The sequence below is a fragment of the Periplaneta americana genome, chromosome 4 (genome assembly GCF_040183065.1).
Source record: "Periplaneta americana isolate PAMFEO1 chromosome 4, P.americana_PAMFEO1_priV1, whole genome shotgun sequence".
Classification (NCBI taxonomy): Eukaryota; Metazoa; Arthropoda; class Insecta; order Blattodea; family Blattidae; genus Periplaneta; species Periplaneta americana.
Genome location: NC_091120.1, coordinates 179010305 through 179034446, shown reverse-complemented (window position 1 = coordinate 179034446; position 24142 = coordinate 179010305).

The following is a 24142-nucleotide window of genomic DNA, read 5'->3' as shown; positions in this document are numbered from 1 at the left end:
GTTTTGTATTTTTTTTACTTATGTATCGAGGTGGTTCTGTTAAAATATATATATATATATATATATATATATATATATATATATACAGGGACATCATTTTATTTTTACTAACATTTTTAATATTAACTTGGCTATACCTCTGGATCAACGCCGTTTGCTGCCTCCTTCCACGACTGGAGTTCTATGATACTGGCGTAATATACAAACAAATCACTTTACTAGGTATATGAGGGAAGAAAAGTAGTTCATCCATTTACGGAAATATCAAGCTTTTGAGTTTGATAATTTTCATTAGATTTTTGTTTAATCAAAATACAGTACAGTATTAACAATAATTGTTTTTACTCACGAACTGAGCTCTCCATGTGGACGTATTCATTATGCAGTGTATATTATACTGTCTACAGCACATTAGCGTACACTATAGAGAATGAAGTTAAATTGAAAAGAATCATAATATGGATATTTAAACACATTTTTAAATTGATGGCCGTTTATTTCGATACAGGCTTCAGTTCTTTTGTGAATATTATTGCACTATAGACTATTGTACCTAATCCCAATTACCAGTTTCGTCCTTCGTACTAGTAACTCATGTTGAAATAATTCTGTACCTACTCTATAAAAGAGTACCTTACGTACTGTAAATTCAATCTTCACTTCTGCCCGATCCGAAAAGATAAAATTACTCAGACATACTATCTACTGTCCGTCCATGTGGTTATGTCGTAGGGTCGTAGAAAGGGATGAAATCACGTGACTGTTAATTACTTAACGAGCCCTTTTATTTAAGCTATTTTAAACAGTTGTATAATATTACAACAGAAATTAATGTTCTCAGAAAAGAGCTAAGATAGCCCAGCCACTAGGTGGCGAATAAAAGCTGGTGGGGAAACCGGGATACGACGTAGGCAAATGGACGACAGTACCTGTGCGAAAATGATTCAATATTGAAAGCTCTTTCGTCACTGGAAAACGCGAACATATTTTTGGAACGTACTGTTTACTATGACCGTAAGACTACTATAACTGTATATGCGGTCTTGGATCTGTGTGCGGGACGGTCGAACTTCATTAGTAGAAGGGGTGGGAGTGAAGTATATTAAAAAAACTCAGGTACAATAAAAATTGAAGTAAAAATAAAATGATGTCCCTGTATATATATAAAATAATAATAATAATAATAATAATAATAATAATTTATTTAACCTGGCAGATTTAAGGCCATACGGCCTTCTCTAACACTCAACCAGGAGTAAAAACTGCGTTACAAAAACACTACAAATTTACAAAGTACACTACAATTTTACACACAAAACTGAACAAGATAATAATAATATGTAAACAACAAGTAAGAAGAAATCAGACATAATATATAACATAGAGAAAGAAAGAAAAAAGCATAATATAATGTGAACAGCAGGTCAAAATAAACGAGGCATACAAAGTATAAAAAAATAAGACAATTATTGATAATAATAATAATAATAATAATAATAATAATAATAGTAAGAATAATAATGATAATAACAATAATAATAACAGGCCTAATAGTAATAATAATACTAATAGTAGTAATAAAATAGTGCAGTACAAAGCATACAATGAATACAATATTTTTAAGTACACACAGGAAGAAAATTATGATTATATATAGCTCAACTTATCACATTAGAGATATACCGTTATCGGAAAATATGAAAAAAATATATATAAAATAGGTTAAATATCACTAGAACATAAAAAAAATGCGAATACGTGGAAACATGCAATACAACACTTGTCATAATAATAAGTTAGTTTGGCAACTCGTCATACGATAATTTTCTAACTTGGATTTGAAAGATTTCAATGTTCGGCAGCCCTTGACTTCAGGCGGCAGAGAGTTCCAGTGACGAGAGGTAGCAACAGTGAAAGATGAGGAATACAGAGATGATGTGTGAAGTGGAATTTCAAGCGTGATGTCGCGTTGTGATAGAGTATTAATATTATGATAGCGAGAAAGAGTATGAAAACGAGCGAATAAATAATAGGGGGATGAAGTGTGCATAATTCGATATAGGATAGAAAGTGAGTGCAGATTTCTCCTCTCATGTAACCTAAGCCATGATAACTTCTCGAAAGAAGGTGAGATATGATCATAGTATCGAACATTACAAATTACATATATATATATATATATATATATATATATATATATATATATATATATATATATATATATAATAAAAGTACTACTGTTGAATATGTGCATTTATGGGTGGAAATGATTAGTGCAATAAAATTGTCAGTAACGTTTGTGTCTAATAAGATTACTGTCGATGAAATATTTTATATAGTGTAATATACTACCTTTATCATAGAACTTTAATAAAATATTTTTTCATTTTCTTTGTCAAAGTACTTTGATAGTGTAACACCAGCCTAATCCACATAGAAGCTTTCAATATAGCAATTCCATATGTCAAAGTCGCTGACAATAGTTACAGTATCTGTCCGAGGTAGCACATATGGGTCCTTTACTGAGAATCCTTGAGCTCTATTAGGTACTAAGTCCCATGGTTTGCTACCACACAGTCGGCTGCGCTGCTGGCACTAGTCGCTGTCATCAAGGAAGCGCTGTTATTGGCACGGGCGTTGTTCTCTGATAAAATAAACTTCTGGTTCTGGGGCAAGCCGTCGTACCTCTTAGCATCTCTGCATTCGATTGTTATTGGCACTTGCTGTTTGCGGGCTCTTATATTTGCTCTTTTATTTTGTTTGGGATACGCAAGAGTGCTCCAAGATGTTCGCCTCTTTATTTCTCTCTGGTTTTATTTCATCTTTTCCCCCCACTTGCACTGCATGCAACAAAGCTTTCTGAAGCTCGTCAGATATATCCTTGGAGTCCAGTGGCGGTGCGTCAATAAGAGCACGTGAACACCTTGTTTCCATTAATGCACGACTAGTTTTATTATTTAATACCGTATTGGCGTAGTGGGGATGTATAATATCAGGATCGAGTATTTTAAACTTTCCGCATCTTGCATAAACTTCTTATGTAAACTTGGCAACATCCGTTCGCGTACAAACCGTGCTCTTTTCAAGAAGGTTACAGAAATTTCACGCGTGCGCGGGAGAATATTGTCTTTCGCTGGCCGCTTATGACTCGTCAAGAGCACAAAGCATTAAGTGAACAGTGAATCTATCCTACAGATGTCAGGTGCATCGATGCCTATCGTTTACGTGCTATATCTCGAGGAGAAAATTTAATAAGTCTGTATTTTAGCCTGCAGGTGTCAACATCTCACTGTCGGAACGTTTACTTTATGTGGATGTGTGTACAGTGCTGCTACGAGAGTGTAGTTTGTGAATTACTATACTTCAGTGTCGGCATATAGCATAGTTTGGCTTTCAAAGACGTGCTGGCTGAATGTGACGGTGGTATGAATTTAAATATTTGTATGGTGGTGTATATTATTTAAGAATAATATTTACTGGCATGTATTTATAGTAATCAATCTATGCGAATGGAATTACAGTACTGGTATAGGCTATAGTGTATCAGTGTGTTGTGAATCAAAATACAGTAAATTACTGAACACACGCTTTTGTAAATTGTTTTATGTATTAATTTTTAACAGACGTAAACAATGAACTCTGTTCAAGTAATTATGGAGAGTAATGAACTGGGTAAACTGGCTTTCCAGGAAAAATTGGAAATAAAAAGACTAGGTTTCGTTATTATTATTATTATTATTATTATTATTATTATTATTATTATTATTATATGTTGTTTTGAATTTATATACGGTTTTTTCGACAGTGAAACATTGGAATCATGACATTTCATATTAGGCTAAAAACGTACGATTTCAAATTCTCTTCGATTTTGGAACACAAAATTGTGAACAGATATAATATTTTATCACGAGCCGCCACTGCCTTGGACAGCAAGCCCGCAGAAACATGTCAGTAATTCACCTAGTAGATAGGCTATGGATAGGTGATAGTGTTTATCGTACTGTAATGAAACCTTCCATATGCTATAAACACTATCCTATCACATCACTTCACACGTAGCCTATATGAAATCTAATATTTTACTTGATTATTTAACGACGCTCTATCAACTATTATGTTATGTAGCGTCGATAGAATTGGTGATAGCGAGATGGTATTGGTCGAGATGATGCCGAGGATTCGCCATAGATTACCTAATATTCGCCTTACGGTTTAGAAAACCTCTGAATAAACCCAACCAGATAATTAGCCCAAGCGGGAATCGAACCCGGGTCAAACAGCAAATGAAGTCTACTTACATTGAGTCTAGTTTTTTCACACATTCCATCACTACATGTTGCCTTCCATCGCATCATAACAATACCACGTCATGTTAAGTCGTTATCATAATCTTTCTTTACATTACTCGTATATTAAGCTCAAAGTCCGTTACAGCTTCATAAATTCACCTCCTCCTTGGCCTCCCAATATTTCCTCTTCCAGATGACATATTTTAAAATTTTATACGGAATGCTATTTCGTTATATTCTTTCTACATTCATTCATTCATAATGTTCTGCCCAAGGACAGATCTTTCACTGCAAACACAGCATTTTCTAATTTTTGCTATTTTCTGCCTTTCTCTTAGTCTCCTCATAATATGATCCATATATCATAATGATATCTTATTCTGCATCGGACTCTTCTCCAGTTCACCATTCCTTCCAGTGCATCCTTCAGCAGACAGTTTCTTCTCAGTCAATGATCCAACCAATTTATTTTTCTCTTCTTGATCAGTTTCAGCATCATTCTTTCTTTACCCATACTTTCCAATACAGCTTCATTTCTAATTCTGTCTGTCTATTTCACACGCTCCATTCTTCTCCATACCCATATTTCGAATGCTTTTCTTCACTTCGTTGCAAAGTCCATGTTTCTGTACCATAGAATTTCCCACTTCACACAATGCACTTTACTAGTTTTTTTCTTAGTTCCTACCATTGTCCTATATCATAACACATCACATCACTTGTCACCGCATCACTTAATTTCTCGATCACATTACAACCACCACAAAATCGTATTCAATAATTTACTTTGAGGTATATCCTACATCACATCACATCACATCACATCACATCACATCACATCACATCACATCACATCACATCACATCATAATACATCACATCACATGTCGCCACATCACTTCATTTCTCGACCACATTACAACCACCAGATTATCGTACTCAATAATTTACTTCGAAGTATATCCTACATCACATCACATCATAATACATCACATCACATGTCTCCACATCACTTCATTTCTCGACCACATTACAACTACCACATTATCGTACTCAATAATTTACTTTGAGGTATATCCTACATCACATCACATCATAATACATCACATCACATGTCGCCACATCACTTCATTTCTCGACCACATTACAACTACCACATTACCGTACTCAATAATTTACTTTGAGGTATATCCTACATCACATCACATCATAATACATCACATCACATGTCGCCACATCACTTCATTTCTCGACCTCATTACAACTACCACATTATCGTACTCAATAATTTACTTTGAGGTATATCCTACATCACATCACATCATAATACATCACATCACATGTCGCCACATCACTTCATTTCTCGACCACATTACAACTACCCCATTATCGTACTGAATAATTTACTTTGAGGTATATCCTGCATCACACCACATCACATCATAATACATCACATCATATGTCGCCACATCACTTCATTTCTCGACCACATTACAACCACCACATTATCGTACTCAATAATTTACTTTGAGGTATATCCTACTTCACATCACATCACATCACATCACATCATAATACATCACATCACATGTCGCCACATCACTTCATTTCTCGACCACATTACAACTACCCCATTATCGTACTGAATAATTTACTTTGAGGTATATCCTACATCTCTTCATTTCTCGACCACATTACAACCACCACATTATCGCACTCAATAATTTATTTTGAGGTATATCCTACATCACATCACATCATAATACATCACATCACATGTCGCCACATCACTTCATTTCTCGACCACATTACAACCACCACATTATCGTACTGAATAATTTACTTTGAGGTATATCCTACATCACATCACATCACATTATAATACATCACATCAAATGTCGCCACATCACTTCATTTCTCGACCACATTACAACCACCACATTATCGTACTGAATAATTTACTTTGAGGTATATCCTACATCACATCACATCATAATACATCACATCACATGTCGCCACATCACTTCATTTCTCGACCACATTACAACTACCCCATTATCGTACTGAATAATTTACTTTGAGGTATATCCTACATCACACCACATCATAATACATCACATCACATGTCGCCACATCACTTCATTTCTCGACCACATTACAACTACCACATTATCGTATTCAATAATTTACTTTGAGGTATATCCTACATCACACCACACCACATCACATCATAATACATCACATCACATGTCGCCACATCACTTCATTTCTCGACCACATTACAACTACCCCATTATCGTACTGAATAATTTACTTTGAGGTATATCCTACATCACACCACATCACATCATAATACATCACATCACATGTCGCCACATCACTTCATTTCTCGACCACATTACAACCACCACATTATCGTACTCAATAATTTACTTTGAGGTATATCTTACATCACACCACATCACATCATAATACATCACATCACATGTCGCCACATCACTTCATTTCTCGACCACATTACAACCACCACATTATCGTACTCAATAATTTACTTTGAGGTATATCCTACATCACATCACATCACATCATAATACATCACATCACATGTCGCCACATCACTTCATTTCTTGACCACATTACAACTACCCCATTATCGTACTGAATAATATACTTTGAGGTATATCCTACATCACATCACATCATAATACATCACATCACATGTCGCCACATCACTTCATTTCTCGACCACATTACAACTACCACATTATCGTACTCAATAATTTACTTTGAGGTATATCCTACATCACACCACCACATCATAATACATCACATCAAATGTCGCCACATCACTTCATTTCTCGACCACATTACAACTACCCCATTATCGTACTGAATAATTTACTTTGAGGTATATCCTACATCACATCACATCTCATCATAATACATCATATCACATGTCGCTACATCACTTCATTTCTCGACCACATTACAACTACCACATTATCGTACTCAATAATTTACTTTGAGGTATATCCTACATCACATCACATCATAATACATCACATCACATGTCGCCACATCACTTCATTTCTCGACCACATTACAACCACCACATTATCATACTGAATAATTTACTTTGATGTATATCCTATATCACATCAGATATCACATTGCATAATGAGACATAATTCATCACACATCGCATTGTCCTATATCAAAACACATCACATCACATGTCACTGTATCATGTCACATCTCGCCCACATAGAATCACCACATTATCGTACTCTATAATTTACTTTGATGTATATCCTATATCACATCAGACATCACATTGCATAATGTGACATAATTCATCGCGCATATCATTGTCTCATATCATAACACATCACATTTCACCGCATCACGTCACATCTTTGTCACATTACAACATTCAATCGTTTACTTTGCAGTCCCTCCTGTGGATATGCTGTTATTCTCTCTGTGTAATCCGCTCTGTGACTTTGAGTTCTTGTCATCTTGTTTCTTTTATTGCTTAATGGGACATGTTATTGTGCCTTCCTTTGTTGAGTTTCGTACCTCAGTCTGTCTTGTTCCATCCATTTATACTCATTTCCTTTCTTGAGCTCCATTATCCGAATAGCTCACCTTGTCCTGTTATAAGACACAATCACGAACTGTAAAAAGACTGAGGCGAGTCACAGCCTGGAACACGTCGATTTAAGGAAAACAAGCTCTTTGTATTGGCTAGAAAGGCAATAAAGGCAATTGAAAATGAAATGTGAAACTGGTTCTACCTGACTCGAGGAGTCTCTCTTATTGCAGCGTTGACATGGCGGGGGCGTACCGTGCCTGCAGCTTGTTTGAATAAGATCTCCTGGGGGGCAGGCACGCAATATCCGGTCGTGACTTAGCAGGCGTCACTTCCGCTGCCGACTTGGACGTGATTGCGGTATTTTCATCAAACTGGGCGGGGGGCTTCCTAACAAAAGGAAATGAGCCTTTTTTTAAAAGACCGTTAACTTAATCTCTTTTTTTTTCTGTGCAGACTTTACGTTCATCTTAGGATAAAATACGGTTACTTAGTATTCAGATACTGTCAAGTAGAGCCTGGAAGACGAAATTTACTACCCGGTAGTACAGAGTGATTTATATAGAACTGACACATTTCTTTCATTAATTGTTTCAAAACGAATTGTGCTAGCGACAACTTATTATACCTAAAATGTAGAGGAATTTCGGGAGATTATTTACCTCTATAGCAAATGTTGTACGGCGTTGTCAGATCCGGAGATCTCGGTGGCCACAGTTTCCTGGAAATTATTCGGTCGTCACATAACCGGATAAATGGAACCATGCTTCATCTGTGAACCATGTGGTGCACAATATGGCAGGATTTTGAACAATGAACGTCTGAAACCAACGATAATGATTCAATCTTTTATCCTTATCTGGTCTCTGTAGCTGATGAAAAACCGTAACCCTATATGGCTTTAGGCTCTCTGACACATTGAGTAGGTGTACCCTGTCTCCTCCGACAAACGTCTTAATAATTTTTTGGGTGACTGCTCCAGTCGTGCTCTTACGTCAACAACAACCGTGGGAAGCCTAGATGAACGATGCTTGCCCTTTTCACTCACCAGAGATCCAGTTGTTTCCAATTTGTTTACCAATCCCAGTATTGTGTTTCTTTTGGGAGGATTGCGAACACCAAATTCTCTCTGGTATGCCCTTTGAGTAGCTGTAATTGAATTCGTAATCCAGTATTGCTTCACAAGGAAGAGTCGTTGATTTAATGTGTACTGCATTTTCACGTTGACACAAAATGTCGAAAACAGCTGCCAACAATAGGAATAAAACATTAACATCTGCGCATCTAGTGACAAGGAATCGAAACTCCAGAACATTCTGCTGTTGGTTTCAGACGTTCATTGGAAATGAGCCTTTTTTTAAAAGACCGTTAACTTAATCTCTTTTTTTTCTGTGCAGACTTTACGTTCATCTTAGGATAAAATACGGTTACTTGGTATTCAGATACTGTCAAGTAGAGCCTGGAAGACGAAATTTACTACCCGGCAGTAGAATGATAGCGAAGTTGTTAACTATGCTGTCATTAAAGTAACTATACTAAAAGTCAGGTTATGAACCGACTAAACAGGAAGGAAGCAACGTTCTGTTACCACAGTCTAATATAAACAGTCACGAAGCTTAATACTTACTGAATATGCAAGCATAAACAGTTGAAGTATGCATCCATAGATAGTTGCTCACCACCAGGATCGCTACTATCGCCTCATCACAGACTCTTTCCCTAGCAGCCGATAAATTGTATTGTACTTTCGATATCGTGTTCTTTTGAAAAAATTAACATAAACTCACCTTCCTGGATCTTTCGGAAGAAGGATAAGTCTGACCTATTTTTCTTACAATTTATTTATAGTACTACAAACGTCTCCTTGTCCCATATTATTATTCAAATTATTGTATTTTAGCCATTTAGTAGTGACAGGGCATTGGAGACCACTAAAGTTAGACAGAAAGGAGCAACTGGTACAGTAAACATAACCTATAATTTCAACATATCTAAATATTCGTGCGGTGCAACTGAAAATTATTGAATCATGCATAAATGAATGTACAAAAATTTCGCAATATTTAATCGAAATAAAGGCAGGTATTTCACACACGAACAACGTAATTTTCACACCAAAAATAATATTACACCTTAACTCGCAAGGAATTATGTCTGAAGTGTCCCCTAATCATTGTTTTAAATTTTATTAATGCAATTACACTACATTTTAGAGAAATATATGTTACTCTTTATGCATTCCAATTAATTTATATGGTTGAAACGCCGCCCTTCGTGATCAGGTTAAGCGAGTCACATGGCCTGCCGTACGGCCTGTATTAGATCACGATGGCAGTGACACAGACTTGTTTTAAATTTTATTAATGCAATTACACTACATTTTAGAGAAATATATGTTACTCTTTATGCATTCCAATTAATTTATATGGTTGAAACGCCGCCATTCGTGATCGGGTTAAGCGAGTCACACGGCCTGTATTAGATCACGATGTCAGTGACACAGACTTGTTTTAAATTTTATTAATGCAATTACACTACATTTTAGAGAAATATATGTTACTCTTTATGCATTCCAATTAATTTATATGGTTGAAACGCCGCCATTCGTGATCGGGTTAAGCGAGTCACACGGCCTGTATTAGATCACGATGTCAGTGACACAGACTTGTTTTAAATTTTATTAATGCAATTACACTACATTTTAGAGAAATATATGTTACTCTTTATGCATTCCAATTAATTTATATGGTTGAAACGCCGCCATTCGTGATCGGGTTAAGCGAGTCACACGGCCTGTATTAGATCACGATGGCAGTGACACAGACTTGTTTTAAATTTTATTAATGCAATTACACTACATTTTAGAGAAATATATGTTACTCTTTATGCATTCCAATTAATTTATATGGTTGAAACGCCGCCCTTCGTGATCAGGTTAAGCGAGTCACATGGCCTGCCGTACGGCCTGTATTAGATCACGATGGCAGTGACACAGACTTGTTTTAAATTTTATTAATGCAATTACACTACATTTTAGAGAAATATATGTTACTCTTTATGCATTCCAATTAATTTATATGGTTGAAACGCCGCCCTTCGTGATCAGGTTAAGCGAGTCACATGGCCTGCCGTACGGCCTGTATTAGATCACGATGGCAGTGACACAGACTTGTTTTAAATTTTATTAATGCAATTACACTACATTTTAGAGAAATATATGTTACTCTTTATGCATTCCAATTAATTTATATGGTTGAAACGCCGCCATTCGTGATCGGGTTAAGCGAGTCACACGGCCTGTATTAGATCACGATGGCAGTGACACAGACTTGTTTTAAATTTTATTAATGCAATTACACTACATTTTAGAGAAATATATGTTACTCTTTATGCATTCCAATTAATTTATATGGTTGAAACGCCGCCCTTCGTGATCAGGTTAAGCGAGTCACATGGCCTGCCGTACGGCCTGTATTAGATCACGATGGCAGTGACACAGACTTGTTTTAAATTTTATTAATGCAATTACACTACATTTTAGAGAAATATATGTTACTCTTTATGCATTCCAATTAATTTATATGGTTGAAACGCCGCCCTTCGTGATCAGGTTAAGCGAGTCACATGGCCTGCCGTACGGCCTGTATTAGATCACGATGGCAGTGACACAGACTTGTTTTAAATTTTATTAATGCAATTACACTACATTTTAGAGAAATATATGTTACTCTTTATGCATTCCAATTAATTTATATGGTTGAAACGCCGCCATTCGTGATCGGGTTAAGCGAGTCACACGGCCTGTATTAGATCACGATGTCAGTGACACAGACTTGTTTTAAATTTTATTAATGCAATTACACTACATTTTAGAGAAATATATGTTACTCTTTATGCATTCCAATTAATTTATAAGGTTGAAACGCCGCCCTTCGTGATCGGGTTAAGCGAGTCACATGGCCTGCCGTACGGCCTGTATTAGATCACGATGGCAGTGACACAGTCTAGCACTCACAGCGCTCCAAGCGGCTAGCAACTATCGCGAGAAATGCAATTCGTTGGCAAAAAATCACCCCAAGCTTCGTGACTGTATATAGTAGACTGTGCTGTTACTCTCTTTCTGAACTCTATTGCTACATAGTGGCGCGAGATTCAAAGCGTGTTCAGCGTTTGTCACCGATATGTTTAAAATAACTACTGTCTATAGTTATCGATAACACTATCAACAATATTAGTAATTAAAATTACTGTTTTAAGAAAGCACGAGCTAATGACGCTGGTACGAAATGCGACTCGTAATGCACGTGGTACTACAATTGAACTGGGAAGTTTGGCTACACTGTCTCCGTGATTCCGTTCCCAGATTTTCGTTAGCAGACGACATTTTCACTTGAGGTCCAATGAAAAGCTCCATTCTCCTTCCCCCTCCACCCCGCCATACTCAACGTGTCATCGCTGCACAGGCTACCCCTCTAACCCGCACTTTCCTCTCGCCCTCCCAACTACTTCCTGTTTAGTCGGTTCATAACCTGGCTTTTAGTATAGCCAGTTCTGACAGTTGTCGTTGTAGAACGTGGCTTGGCAACAGTGTTGCCACTTCTGATCACAGATACTGTCTCGTAAGTAGAGAACAGATTCCTAATTCCATACCTATTTTGTTTGTTACGTCCTAGGCGTATGTTATTCAGATATCTCTACGTTTCAAGTACACAGGATACCCTATTAAAATTCTAAGGTCTTAAAACGCGTAGCCCACACCTGTGGAGTGACGGTCAGCGTGTCTGGTCACGAAACCAGGTGGCCCGGGTTCGAATCCCGGTCGGGGCAAGTTATCTGGTTGAGGTTTTTTCCGGGGTTTTCCCTCAACCCAATACGAGCAAATGCTGGGTAACTTTCGGTGTTGGACCCTGGACTCATTTCACCGGCATTATCACCTTCATATCATTCAGACGCTAAATAACCTAGATATTGATACAGCGTCGTAAAATAACGCAATAAAGTAAAATGAAAAAAATAAAACGCGTAAATGAACCATAATCTACAATAAATGCCTAAAAACTACAGGGTGATCCGTTTGGGTATGGATGAAATAAAACACCGTAAAACATTTACTACTGAACTTTATTTGTTGAAACTTTGTGCATACAACACTGAAAGATGAGAGATTCCTCAGAGCTCAACATGACCCATAACGGTGATGCATTTCAGCCCATGTCCGTTGTAACATAAGAGGGGTGATTTGTTGGAAAATTTGAGTAAATTTTACTCTCAGATCATCAATGTTCCTGGGTTTCTGTGAATAGGCAATGTATTTAAGGAAACTCTACATGAAGAAGTCAGGAGGGATTAAATCTGGGGAGTCTGGGGACGAAGCCAAGAGATAGCTGCTTCTCGTACTGGGTTTCACCTGCGACCTCCTGCATTTTTTTAAACACAAAACATGTTTCTACAAATGTTCGATACCACAACATTTGCTAAAGTATTTGAAACTGTAATAAAGAATCAAATTTGTGAATACTTTGAATCTAATAACATGTTTTCTAAATCTCAATATGGATTCAGATCTAATTCTAATAAAACCAAAGCTGTTATTAGTTTTATTAGTTATATTTTAGAAGGTCTTGAGGACCATAAATTTAATTCTGCTACATTTTGTGATTTAAGTAAGGCTTTCGACTGTGTTTCACATGCTGTTATATTAGAAAAATTACAATATTGTAAATTTATTTCAACTCAACAATAATGTAACTTTATTGTCCCAACAATAGGATTTGCTCTCCACACAGTAACACAGTATTCGTTAGTGCACTCCACAGACGACGATGACAATTTACTTTGACTATTACGAACAACAATGAACTGTCAATCTTAACTAATATTTACAAAGCACTATTTACAAATCAGAACTGTCAGTTCTCAATTCACAGCTCTTCTAGCTCAGTCACTCAAGTTCACAGTATCTCGAACCACAGACCTTCAGAGACAGTTCACTGTACTCGAACTCAGGTCCCTCCAACTGCGGTCCACTGCACTCGAACTCAGGCCTTCGGATGCTGACACAGTTGCGGACGCACACTCAAGTCGAACTCCGGTACACAAGACTGGCTGGCTTGCTCTGTTCACTGGCTTACTGACTGAACTAATCATGAATCACACTCTGTCTGATTTCACTCGCGTTTCTTCTTTTATAACCACAGCGACGTAGCCTGGAAAGTTCCACGCGTGTGTCCATTCTCGAATCATCTCACACGCTGCTACTTCGACGGACTCCTGTAGAAGATTCGGGAGGGTCCGTCCCCCCTTCACTCCGCCAGTAGCAGCTGCGCGCGCAATATCCCCTTGCCGTGTTGACGTAATACACCCCCTCTGCCCTTCAGCATGCAGATGCTCCCCATACCAGCGTTTCGTCTGCCGCGCGCCCTGTCGGACGCGTGTTCGAACCTCGTTGCACCTGTCACAATATTATGGTATTAGAGATAATGGATTAAAATTATTTCTGTCTTATTTTAGTCACCGTCAGCAGTGTGTCTTCATTGATGGCAATAAATCTAAGCTCGTGAATGTAAAATATGGTGTGCCTCAAGGATCAGTGTTGGGTCCTATCTTATTTTTAATAATGGTTAATTATTTTATGTGCAATGTCTCTGCTTATTCTGTGGCATTCGCTGATGACGCCACTTTCTTGACAAGTCATAGTGATATTAAAGAATTGAAAACTCTTAGTAATTCCGTTTTTAATAAAGCCAAGAAATGGTTTAGTGCTAATAAATTTCTTTTAAATGAAAGTAAAACTGCATATTTGTTGTTTAGTAGTCCAGTCATGGAAAATAATAACTTCAAACTTCTTGGTATTACTGTGGACAGACCATGTTGATTCTGTTTGTAAAAAATTATCAAGAGCAATATTTCTTCTGCGAAATTTGAAAATGTACATTAGAGTTGTCTATTTTTCTTTCTTTCACAGTATACTCTCTTATGGACTACTTTTATGGGGTAATAGTTCTCATACTAATAAGGTACTTATGTTACAAAAAAAAAAAGCTATTAGAATTATAACTAATTCATCAAAGAAGGCACACTGCAGACCGTTATTTGTAAATGAAAAATTATGACTGTAACATCACTGTATATTTATCAAGCCCTAAATTTCGTCGAAGAAAATTCACATATGTTGACACATAGAAATGATGTCCATATAGCCTATACAACACCAGAAACCGTGACCTTTTTGACACACCTAAGTGTAGGCTAACTAAAACAATGAATAATCATTTTATTATGTCTTTAAAAATAGCAAATAAATTTCCGAGATATCTTTTTAATCTGGAAAGGAAGTCTTTTAACAGACTTGTCTCTGGTTGGTTAATCAACAAACCACTTTATGAAATTAATGAGGTTTTTTTTATGTCAACGTTGTTCAGAGTTTTTTAATTAATTTGATTGTTTTGTTGTTTTATTACTGACTTTGTCAATTGCACAATGTTGTGTGCTCTGACTGTATAACACTGAATATACTGAATTAGGGCCACCGGCGTGGCTCATTCGGTTAAGACGCTTGTTAAGGCGTTGAGCCTGTTCAGGTGTGATTTCTGTAAAGTACAGATCTACAATCTTTGTATGATTTTTTAAATCGTCTTAGGCCCAATTGTATAAAACTCCCTGACTAAAGATCAACTTTGATCGAAGATTGAAAAGTGAACCGAGTTCAGACACTTCTTCTATTGTATAAAACTTTTCTGCGATCAAATTACCTTGGTTCAAATGCAATCTAAGTTCACGTGAAAAGGATTTGGCAACATCGCATAAACAGGTGAAATACGTGATGCGCGGACAGGTTTGTTCAGTGTTGCCAATCTAGCGACTTTAACTCTTTTTCAACAACAATTTCTTTTAACCTTTTTAGCACCCCATAATGACAAAATTTAATCTTTCTTTGTTGATAATGAGAAATCTGGAGACTTTACAACTACTTTTTGGCGACTTTCCGTACACTCTGTTGGAGACACTGGTTTTTTGTGCAATGTAAATAATGGCGGACAATAAGAAGAAGGTTGACTGTTCTCCGAATTGTTATCATGTTATGATGTTTGATACTGCTAAACATAATAAAGCTTTATAAAACAACAATTTTCGTTTAGTAATAGAGTTAATTGAATATTTATGAATGTACCTATCATATCCATTAATAATTAATGGTTTTTATAAACATAATATAATTATAGGTTATGTTATTAGATACTGCTGAACATGATAGAGCCTTATAAAATATAAGATTGTTTGTGTATTAAGGCAAGAAATTGAAAGAAATATATAAATGTACCTATCATATCTATTAATATTAATAATAATGGATATTTTATTTGCACAATCTGTCGCTCGTATATTTCAAAGAGAAAAGAAATAACTGAACTTGGATCATCTAACTTAATCGGAGAAATTTGTTCAGTCAAAGTTGACTTTAGTTTGTGACAAATTAATCTCAGATTAGACTTTATACAACATAAAATTCCAAGTTCAGCTGAAACTAGGATCAATTTAACCTCTGATCTAAGATTAAATGGTTTATACAATCGGGCCTTAATGTTGCGATGTATTATATCCTTTGGAACGCCTAGTTCTTCTGATAACCTGGGAGTGCTTTCTGAGGATTTTCTTTCAAATGTCTGCTTGTATTCTCAATATTTCATACCTTAGGTATTGACATAAACTCTGGGTATTACAGGGACTTCTAGAGAGAACTCCTGTGCTTGAAACAAAACATTGCTCGGTATAGTCAGGTGACTAGGGTATAACACTCATTTACGAAAGCGACTTACCTCATTCTCTTCTTTGTAGAAGATATGATACATTTTAAATAAAAATAAATTATGTACTTTAAGTATTACAAATTTTGTTGAAATGTACAACTGTGTATATACGTAAATTGTCAAATATAAACCTGTTCTGTTTGTCACTCAAATAAGGAAATGTTCTTTCGAAATTACACGATATTATTGGCCCAACATTTTTAAGGGGATTTGGTCATTATCGCATGCAAAATAATGGTAAAAATAGCCTATCTTCAAACAGTCATAAATATAATACTATTTATCAGAGGTCTTTCATTTTTGTTAGCTATGTGTGTATACATATTAAGCTTTAAAGTGAAAAAGAATGCTTACTCTAGAGTAAATCTTTATCCTTAAATTAATTTTTTTAATTAAGCACAATTTTTTTTATAAATCCACTACATGTCTGTGATTAGGTACACTCTATTCACTTATTATAGCACACATTGAATTGAAAATTTGACCACTTATTGCTAATAGATACTAAAACATACCCTACTAAAATTATTCACGTATCTGTAATATTATGAGTATAGGGCTTATAGCAATCATCACCGTCAATAAATTAAAAAAAAATTGACGAAGATTAGTATAAGCCCTATGCCCATAGGCCTAATATTACAGATATTTTAATAATTTTAGTAGGGTATGTTTTAGTATCTGTTAGCAGTAAGTGGCCAAAATTTTAATTCAATGTGTGCTAGGATAAGTGAATAGAGTGTACCTAATCACAGGTATGTAGTGAATTTATATAAAAAATATGTTTAAATTCAAAAATTAATTTAAGGGTAAGATTTACACTAGATTAACCATTCTTCTTTCATTTTAAAGCTTAATGTATATACATATATCACTAAAAAAATGAAAGAGCTGTGATATATAGTACTACATTTATGACTGCTTGAAGATAGGCTATTCTTACCATTACTTTGCATGCGATAACGTCTAATTCCCCTTAAATAATTTGTATTAGTGTATTATCTTGTGTGCCTGTACACTATTTAATTCATATTGCACTTCATAGAGTTTCGAATATGCAGGATTTTTTTTCTGAACACTCTTCACTTTTAGCTTAATCGTTTTATTGTTATCAACAGCTGATCGTGTAGAATTTAAAGTTATTTATTGACACTAGAGTAAGCATTGTATATGTATGGTTGTTGGAGTCGGTAATTTTTAGACGTATACTATTCCATGAAGTGTTAAATTGGGGATTATCAAGTTTATCAAACGGAATATTCGCACATATCATTATCAGATATGTCATAAAAAATAGACATATGAAATCGAATCACTAAACAATTAACGATGTTGGTGTGTCTTTCATAGTCACTATGGTTTTCTAAATCACGGTGCTTATTAAATTTTTTGCCTAATTTGGCCTACACACTTTACACCATAATATATTTTCCTCCATAACTGAAAAATAATCAACTCCGAAGTCTTTTACAAGCACAGACCAAGTTACAGATTTTATTGGCGGCATTTTAAAACACCTTCACAGTACTTTCACTAGACCACAACTGAACTGCTTATGAAACGTTTACTTTTCAAACAGAAAACAACCTGTTAGAGTGCAGTGAACAATATAAAACCCGCACCCATTTAATTTCGATTGAACAGAGTTCCCTTCACGTGTCGTCTTTCATTTTGTGTACGAACCTGAAGGTAAGTTACAGCAGTAAAGTAAACAACTAACGTCGTCCTATAGCCAATGTTTCTTAAACGTATGGCTGTCTCTAGGCAATGTTTTGGTGTCCAAACTTCGTTCCCTACTTATGATCTGTTCTCTTATCGTATCATTTCTAGTTCTGTTTAGTGTCAGAAGACCGTCGTAACATTCTTAAAAATCAGTTTCCATTGAATGCAATTATTTCGATTTTTAACTCTGCCTTGATATTCCACGTTTCTGCAGTATAAGTTTTTTTAACTTATGACTACAGTTTTATAATAGTACATTATGGAACGAGCCTATAATGAAGGTAATTAAGAAGCGAGTATGGATATTTATGAAACTAGCGCAAGCGAGTTTCATAATTTTCATACGAGCTTCTTAATTACCATTATAGGCGAGTTTCATACGACTTTTTATGCTCGAACACATTTCTAACTTGATATTATTAATTTTCTTTGTATCTGACCTTGACCAATGTCCCGTATGTTGTGAGATGTTGGCAGACGCGAAAGTATTGATTTTTTCCGAGGAACAGATGTTCACATTGACCTTGCTAGGCCATAAGAACATACGGAGATAACATTGAAATTAAATTAGACATTGAAAAACGAGATGACAAATTGAATTTATTTGAATATTATTTACAATTAACGCTAATTATTACAGTAACAGAACATAACCTTCTGCGACAGTATTGGATTTCCAGCCTCCGTGACTTTTCGCTAATTGTCTTTCAATTGCATAACCGAGAATAATCGATACTTGCGGTTTTATAACGGTAGAAAGCTGACCTGTCATTGGCTGAACAGTTGTAACCTGAGACGTCATTGGCTGAAAGACCTGACCTTTAATGAGTAGGTGTACTTTAATGACATGCATTAAAGGTCTGCTACCAGGTGTATAATTACTACATTTCGGCATGGTCGAGCATAAAGATTGTTTATGCTCGACCATGCCGAAATGTAGTAATTATACATCTGGTAGCAGCCCTTTAATGGACCTCACTAAAGTACACCTATTCATTAAAGTTCAGGTGTTCCACCAATCAGAAAATACCATTGCAGGAATATGAAAGCGCAAGTATCGATTATTCTCGGATATGCAAACGAAAAACAATAAATCAATAAATCACCTATATTTTAAATGAAGTCAGTTCTGTTACTATAATAATTAGCGTTAATTGTAAATAATATTAAAATAAATTCAATTTGTCATCTCGTTTTTCAATGTCTAATTCAATTTCAAGGTTATATCAAGATTAATGTTTATTTTACTCTCTAGATTATATCAAGGTCAATGTCGACATTTGTTTCTCGGAAAAATCAATAGTTTCGCGTCTGCGCACATCTCACAATTTACGAGGTATTGCACAAGGTCAGTTCCGCTCCTCAGTCAGATAAGAATAACATGAATACTTTCAAGTTAGAAATATGGTCGAGCATAAAAAATCGTATGAAACTTGACTTGACTCGCTTGCGCTCGTTTCATAAACATACTCGCGTCTTAATTACTACCATTATAGGCTCGTTGCATAATGTACTATTTTAGTTTTTCTAACTATTTGTTTGTGCCACAAAATTCCGTTCAGCATTGCTATTATAGATCGATCCTTAATTGTTCTCTTTGTTATTTCATAATCGTTGTTTCCTTCTTTTGTAAACGAATTGCCCTTGTTCTAGTCAGTTTTATATCTGACAAACGTGAATTCCAGGTCATCCAGTCCTACAATCATATGCATTTAAGCAGTCGGCGTTACCTCGTTCCCCCATAGTGAGGGTTAAAGTTCTCTTTGAACCTTTCTCCATGCATTTATGCCCTTATGAGTATGAGAGCAGCTCTGCGGAAAACTTGGAACGCTACTTCGCTTTGAGGCCGTGCGTGCAGTTGGGGCTAATTGGGTTTAGTTTGCAAGCGTCACGGGTATGAACCACGTGATAGCAGTGAGATGCAAAGTTATTAAACTTCTCGACTGTAACCTTCCTCAATGTTCGAGATGGCGCTGTTAACCCATTGACTACATTAAGTCCAGTTTCGTAAATTGAGCAGGTAATTACCCAATCTAAAGGGCTTGAGCAGCTAGAATTAGGAGGAAACGGTCACTTGTGGCTATATCCATTAAAAAAAAAGTTGACATTTTTAAAAGTATAACAATTGGGAAGGTTATTATGTTATTTGAACAACTGCGCAGAACGAGTGGTGACGTCATTAAGTTGTAAAGTTGTAAATGTATCAAGAGTTGACGTTATGACAATATCACATGTTTTTATTAGTTGGTTATTTAAGGGGAAACGCGGCTGAAATTTCGACTATTTGTGGTCAAATGTCACGTTTTATTTTACAGTAAAAATTAAATTTTCATACCCTAATCTATGTATACTTATTGCCGTCAAAATTCTTTTAGAGCTCCATTTGTTTCCAATTTGTTTACCAGTCATAGTATTATGTTTCTTTGGGGGGGGGGGGAGGTGGGATTACGAAAACCAAATTCTCTCTGGTATACCCATCGTATAGGTAATTAAGTATGGACACTTCGTGTCGGTACCTTTGATGTAGCCGGACTGATTTCAATGACCTTCAAGCCAGCTAGAACGTGAGATTCTGCTTTCTCCCTAGAGTTGGCGCTGACATCACACCAGCTAGCAGTCAACACAGCGGAAATATAACACACATAATTAATACATTTAGGTACATTATGTACTCAAATAAAATAAATTGGATCCATGAAATAATAAATCTGTCATTATCTGTAATATCTAGACTCTAGAGTTCCTTTATAATGAGAGTTGAGACGTTGACCCCAACAACAATTAAAATATGTAATGATTTGATAGCACTGAAAATAGAAAAACAAAACCCTTATGAGAAGTAAAACCATATACCTATATTATATTATATACAAATATTGTCCACACCTGTGGAGTAACGGTCAGCGCATCTGGCTGCGAAACCAGGTGGCCCGGGTTCGATTCCGGTCGGGGCAAGTTATCTGGTTGAGGTTTTTTCCGGGGTTTTCCCTCAACCCAATACGAGCAAATACTGGGTAACTTTAGGTGCTGGACTCCGGACTCATTTCACCGGCATTATCACCTTCATATCATTCAGACGCTAAATAACCTAGATGTTGATACAGCGTCGTAAAATAACCCAATAAAATAAAAAATATACAAATATTAAACGAATTTGATACATAATTTCATAATGTATTATATTTTATAATATAATTTATTATATATGAAATAAAAAAAAATATTGTTACAACTAGTTCGTTACTGAGAAATAAGGAAAAGCTGTTAACTTGAATTTATTTGAAGCAAAACGTTACTGGATTATGCAATAAGGTAGGCGATGTTTGGATCCTGTGTCTCAACTCTATACTCAATTATCATCTTAGCGTATGCTCGATTACACTAACCTCTAGCGCTTGGAAGTGGAACTAAACGCCGGCGCACAGAGAAACAAAACACAGGAAAATTCGCTCAGTGTCCATTCTTTATAATCCCTATTCGCTGGTGTACCCTTTGAGTAGCTGTAATTGAATTCGTAATCCAGTTGCTTCACAAGATTTAATGTGTACTGCATTTTCAGTGACTAAAACAAAATGTCAAAAACAACTGCCAACAATAAGGAATAAAGAATAAACATCTGCGCATCTCGTGACAGGGAATCAAAACTCCTGCTTACAGCTCGACCAAGTTAAGTCTGCGAGCCGAGAGGGGAAGTTGGAGGCAGTTCTGTAGTGAAAGGAGGCGGTAACGAGAGGAGACCAGTACAGTCTCATATGACAGCAAAGTTTTCCTACTGCGCTTCAGTTCATAGAGCGGTAACAATTTAAGGCGCTTTGAAGTAGACTGTACTTCTACTTCTGCTTGACAGTGAGGTTTGGCGTTCTGATTGGCGTAGGAGAGAAAGTTGCATGAGGGGGGAGACAGCGTAACTGTTGCCTTTATCTGAAGACAAGGACAACAAATGCGTGCGCTCCGTAGTGTATTTTAAACGATGTGCATACGTTGAAATCTGAGCGTCAAGTGACCTATGTGGCAACTGTGTTTTGCCTCTACATTCCATCCCGATATCCCCACTCGCAGACTTGTCTTGGACAAGCTGTAATTTGACGTTAAAAACTGGTGAATTTCAAGCCGAATAAACAAAAAATTTTCAACATTTGCTATAGAGTAATCTCTCAAAAATTCTCTACATTCGAGGTATAACAAATTGTGGTTAGCATCATTCGTTTTGAAATAAAGAAAGAAATAAATGTATTAGTTGTATATAAATCACTATGTATAATACATAGTAGGTACTGTTGTCTTTGTATACAACAAAATTTTATTATTCACGCCCCATTCTTCTTTATATGCCCTTCATTTTCTTTCCATCGTACTGGAGTGGCGCATAAGGTTACTGAAATTCCGCCACTATGTTGTAATGGAGAGAGAAAGATAACGGTGACATTATGACGTATCTGCCCTGAGGGCAAGATTTGCGCTATCCTGCTGTAGTATAAGTAACTAGAGCCTACCACCTCGAAAGGCCAAAGGACAAATACTTAAAATAAATACAAGACCCGAACATAAACCCCTCACTTACTGTACGTATGTAATGAAAGGATTTCTGTTTCAATTCACATCGGACGGTAGATGAAGAAAGCAATTGAGGGTTTGCTGCAAAAAGAAGGTAGTTCCACTGTTTTAAATGTTTCGAGAACTGAAAATTTTTTTTGAAAATTTGAAATTTCAACTTGCTTGAAAATAATGAGTTTCAATAAATTCCTTAGGGGTTCTTATACATTAAGATAGTATGTTCACTGAAAAATATATCTTCTAGATCAAGGGTCTCAACCCTATGAACACTGCGGGCCAATATTTTAAAACATCCGTGGCAAAAATATGGCTCGCTAGCACATTGTGGCTCGCAATGATAGCCATGCATTTCTCTTGCTTCCTACCTCCCACAACCCCCGCCCTCTCACTCACTGAAGCCAAACTCCGTTCCATTTGTATTTGTCTCTGACCTGCGAGTGGCGTATCATCGCAATGTCTCTCTCGAAACCATGTACCTCTACAAAAACGAAAGTTTCAAGTAGGATGGAAGGACGTATTTTTTTGCTGCCAATATGATGAGAATATTAAATGTATGATTTGTTCACAAGTATTACGAGGAAAACGGTTGTATAACATAAAATGGCAATATGCTACATGTTACTCATGAAACATTAAAAGGTAAAATAGTATTTAAGGAGTAGGCTACAATTATTTAAAAAACGTTGACGAGCAGAACGTTGCCGGCCATCTTGATGCTGGCTGCAACGTTGCCAACGCGCAAGAAACGACTGCAGAAGTATGTGGTGTGGGATTGAGAACAGAGCAAAAAATATTGTTAGTGTAGAAAAGAGGGTTTGTTTGGTGTCATGCTTACAGTAATCAAGGACTATGGTCATTATTGTCTTTTGATAATTTAATTTCTCTCCTGCGCTATTTGTATTGCACATGCGCGTGAAGTACGATGTGGCAATGTTGTACGCTGCCTTACCTTCTCTATCTGTCTCTCTCGACGCAAACGCTAGCAGACTACCGCTTTCCAATTGCCGTCGACTCTAGCTGTACAAACTGAGTTGCTTTTTTTATATTCCAATCTTTAGGTCTGTATTTAACTTTCTTTTTTCTATTATGGTATTATTTTCATATTGTTTAGTATCGATTTTGTTATGCTATTATATTTGTGATATGTTAGTATCATGTTGTTTAACTTTTTGTTAA